Source organism: Heterocephalus glaber, unplaced genomic scaffold (assembly GCF_053883595.1).
Source record: "Heterocephalus glaber isolate CG9 unplaced genomic scaffold, H.glaber_assembly_v1.0 deba00001532, whole genome shotgun sequence".
Classification (NCBI taxonomy): Eukaryota; Metazoa; Chordata; class Mammalia; order Rodentia; family Bathyergidae; genus Heterocephalus; species Heterocephalus glaber.
Window position 1 is genome coordinate 18420247 of NW_028258330.1, and position 4708 is coordinate 18424954.

General features: G+C 35.5%; 1 pseudogene; it reads left to right on the top strand.

The window, feature by feature from the left end:
* The first annotated feature begins 484 nt into the window (after positions 1–484).
* LOC101710028 (ribosome biogenesis protein BRX1 homolog) lies at positions 485–1633 on the top strand (annotated as a pseudogene).
* The last annotated feature ends 3075 nt before the right edge of the window (positions 1634–4708 follow it).

The window sequence follows — 4708 nt, forward strand, 5'->3', positions numbered from 1 at the left end:
CTATCTAAAACCTTTCTGATTTAGGAAGAAAACTTTCCCAGAGCCATTGGTGATCTTCCAAAGCCCTCTGAAAAGCAAAGAAAACTCCATGTAATATGATTGGCTGATTTCTTTATTACACCAAAAGAACTTATGACAGTTAAGCTTACATGTCAATTTGACTGGATTAAAAAATTGATTGCAGAGATGATTAGATCATGGGCAACTATACAGTGGATAGATCCACTGTTGTTCATAGCTAAATATGCTAGTAGGAAGCTAAATATGCTAGCAGAAAGCTAGCAGATTCAGAGGTGAATCATTGGAGGATATAGCTCTCTCTGTAACTCTTTCTCTATACTCTTTCTGGAGGCATGAGGTGAGTAGCTTTGCTCCACCACACCTATCTGCAATGATGTTCCTGCACTAAAGCCAGCAAGCCATGGACTGAAACCACTGAAATCATGAGCCAAAAATAAACCTCTCTTCGAAGGGGTGAGGCAAGATGGCGGCAACCAAGAGGAAGTGGTGTAGGGGCTTGCTCATTTTGGAGAAGAAGCCAAAAAGAAACAAAAAAGATGCTGACCCTCCAGCTAAGTCATCAGTTGTGCCAGAAGAGATGGAGAAAGCAGAGAAAGACCATATCCCAGGCCCCATTTGCAAGGGCAAGTGGAAAAATAAGGAAAGGATTCTCATCTTTTCTTCCAGAGGAATAAATTTCAGAGCAAGACATTTAATGCAAGAATTGAGAACGTTGATGCCTCATTCTAAAGCAGATACTAAAATGAATCATAAAGATAAATTATTTGTGATTAATGAGGTCAGTGAAATGAAAAACTGCAATAAATGCATCTATTTTGAAGTTAAGAAAAAATAAGATCTTTATATGTGGCTTTTGAATTCACCTCATGGGCCCTCTGCCAAATTCCTTGTTCAAAATATTCACACCCTAGCAGAACTGAAGATGGCTGGAAACTGTTTGAAAGGTTCCCCGCTGATTTTTTCTTTTGACCCTGCTTTTGATGAATTGCCACACTATGCTTTGTTAAAAGAACTCTTAATTCAGATTTTTAGTACACCATGATATCATCCCAAAAGCCAGCCATTTGTGGATCATGTATTTACTTTCACCATTTTGGATACTAGGGTATGGTTTCAGAACTTTCAGGTCATAGATGAAGATGGTCAACTTGTAGAAATAGGACCTCATTTTGTCTTAAATCTGATAAAGATTTTTCAGGGAAGTTTTGGAGGACCAACTTTATATGAAAATCCTCAATACCAGTCACCAAACATGCATCGGTGTATCATAAGATCCATTATAGCTGCAAAATGCAAAGAAAAACAGCAAGTAAAAGACGTGCAGAAACTGAGAAAGAGCAAGCCAAAGACTGTTCTTCCACCCGGTCCCATTGAAGATTTTTTTTGGTACCGGGAATCGAACTTGGGTCCTTGCACTTTCAAGGCAGGCGGCAGAACCACTGAGCTAAATCCCCGGCCCGAAGACATTTTTGTTACACCAGCAGGGGAAAAACTAATAGAAATACAGTGGGTAAAACCAGAGCCAAAAGTCAATTTGAAAGCAAGGGGAAAAAGGATTTATAAAAGTCAAAGAAAATTGGAACAGAAGATGAACAGTGGAAATGCAAAATGAATCAATGGATAACTAAATTTTCCAAATATTGTATATGTGTTTTGTATTCAGTGTGTAAATACATCTATTATCCTGGACTACTTTGTCTAATTAGTGTGCCATTTGAAGGGAAAAAATATCTTAGAATCAGTGGTGTTTACCTTTTTCTAAATAAAGCACTGTATCACACACACACACAAATAAACTTTGCTTCCTTTAAATTGTGGGTGTTGCTATATATAAAAACAGAAAATTTAAAACTAGTGGAAGACAACATAGGAGAAACACTTGAAGCCATAGACACAGGTAAGGACTTTCTCAACAGAACTTTGATAGCACAAGAAATAATACCAAGAATCAACAGAGATGGTATTACATCAAATTTAAAAGCTTCTGCACAGGAAATAAAACAATCCATAGAGTGAAGAGATGACCTATGAAATGAGAAAAGAATTTTGCCAACTACTCTTCTGATAGAGGGATAATATCTAGAATATTTAAAGAACTCAAAAAAATTTACTCCCCCCCCCAAAAAATGGCCCAACCAAAAAAGAGCAAATGAACTGAATAGACATTTCAAAAAAAAAAAAAAGAAAGAAAGAAAGAAAAGAAAAGAAATAGAAGTAGCCAGTAAATACATAAAAATCATTCAACATCTGAGATTCCATTTTACTATATTCAGAATGGCTATCATTAAGAACTCTAAAAACAACAAATGCTGGTGAGGACATGGGGGAAAAGGAAACTTTCTACATTGTTGATAGGAATGTAAACTGGTATACCACTATGGAAATCAATATTTAAAATCTTTAAAACACTAAAAATAGAAATTCCACTCAATATACCCAGCTATACCTCTACTGGGTATATTCCTAAAAGACTAAAAGATATCATACATGAATATTCATGTTTATTGCAGAACAATTCACAATAACTAAACCCTGGAAACAGTCTGAACACTCATCAACAGATGAACAGATGAAGAAAATGTGATATATATATATATGTGAAAGAAAATGTGATATATATATATATATATATATTTCAGCCATAAAAATGAATTCATGTTCTTCTCAAGAAAATGAATGCATCTTGAGACCATATTAAGTGGAATAAATCAGAAGTCAGGCACAGAAAGTGAAACATTACGTGGTTTCTTTTAGACGAGAAACTCCAAATAGAAATTTAAAAATAATTAAAGGAGAAATGGTAGGGAACAGGAAGGCAGAATTTTTGGAGATGGACAAAGGGATCTTGGAAAGGAGGAGATGGGAAGGTAAGGAGGGAGGATAAAGGCATTAAAAATGATCAAGATAATATATATATTATATAATATATATGTATATCTCTCAAGTGCACCAAACAAGAGTAACTATTGTGTATCACAAACATACATCAATTTTTTTAAAAAATTACAAGTATAGGTATTTTATTTCAGCAATTCAATTGGACTAGTATAAGTTATTAGCATTTTGACCTGCACTTATGAGAAAGCTGACCAATAAAGAAAATTGGTACCATAGAAATGTGGATGATTCTGTGACTATACCTGACCATGTGGTTTAGAAGCCCTTTGAACTGGCTTGTAGGAGGAGTTTGGAAAAGTTTGGAGAAGCAGGTTAGAGGAAGCCCAAAATTCTGTAACAGCCTGATAGGTGATTCTGGTTGGAGCTCAGACCAGAATACTGATGAGAAGGTGGACAATAGAGGCCAACCTCATGAAGCTTCATTGGAGAATGAAGGCTGTAATGGGAATTGGACTAGAGACCATACATGATACACTATAGGAAAAAAAAAATCTATGTTTTGTCCATGTCCTAAGACTTTGTATGAAGCTAAATTTAAACGAGTAAACTAATTGATCTGGTAGAGGAAATTTCAAGGCACTCTAAGATTCAGGTTGTGGCATAGGTACTGCTTGCTGCTTTTAGCCAGATTTGTAGTGAGAATCAGGAGCAAAAAAGCAGAATAGAACGATTAGAAAAACTTAAATTTCGGTCAGAAATGAACTATACATAAAGCTGGGGCCAAAGGAAATCTGGTTGCTGATGAGATTAGTGTTATTAAAAAGAAACTTGGGCCAGGGATTTAGCTCAGTGGCACTGCACCTGCCTCACAAGTGGAAGGTTCTGAATTCAATCCCTGGTACCAAAAAAAAAAATCTGACATAAAAAGAAACTAAGTACTTTGTACCAAGATAAGAAGAAAGATGCCATTAGGGGATCTCAGGAATCAGCAAGACCTCACCCATCACATGCTCAAAGGTTGAATATTTTTTTCCCCATTAACTTTATTGGTACATTTTAGGTATACAATACAGTTACATTCATCACTGGGATCTTGTACCATTACATGAGTCTCTTGGTTCTTATTTTTTTTCCCCTTCCGTTGCCCTTCCTTCACCCCTTCCACCCTTCCCTATTTGCAAAGACCTTGTTTCCATTTTTTTCCTCTTCTCTTATTTTTTCCCTTTCCTTTTTTCCCTTCTCCTACCCCTCCCAATTCCCCTGCTCTTTTAGATCTTTTCTTCTTGTTACACAATATCACTTATACATTTTTAAAATTACAATATTAAGATCTAGGAGACATTACCATAGATTTTACAGAAATTAAAAGGATATAGAAAGCATATTACAAAAATCTTTTTTGAAATAAGTTTGACAACTTCTAAGAAGTACCTTGGAAGACAAATTAATGAAACTAACTCTGGAGGAAATATAAAATTTGAATAGCACCTATTAAAGGAAGTATGTTCCTAGCTTGAAAACCTACCTGTATGACAACAGCAGCCTCATAAACATTTTAACTGATAGATTATATCAAACAATTAAAGCAGAAAAAAGAAGGAACACTTCTCCCCTCATTTAAGGAACTCAACATTGTGCTAATCCTAAAACTGGATAAAGATAATAGAAGAAAAATGTATGAACATAGATAGAAATTTGTTTACCAAAACAAACTATTAGAAGTCAGAACTGGCAGGATGTAGAAAGTGGTTTTGTTATAGGGATGGCAGTGTTGGTTCAGCATTGGAAGATCCACCCCCCAAAGTCATCATTTTAACAGAAGAAAGGAAAAAGCCATATGATCCTGTCA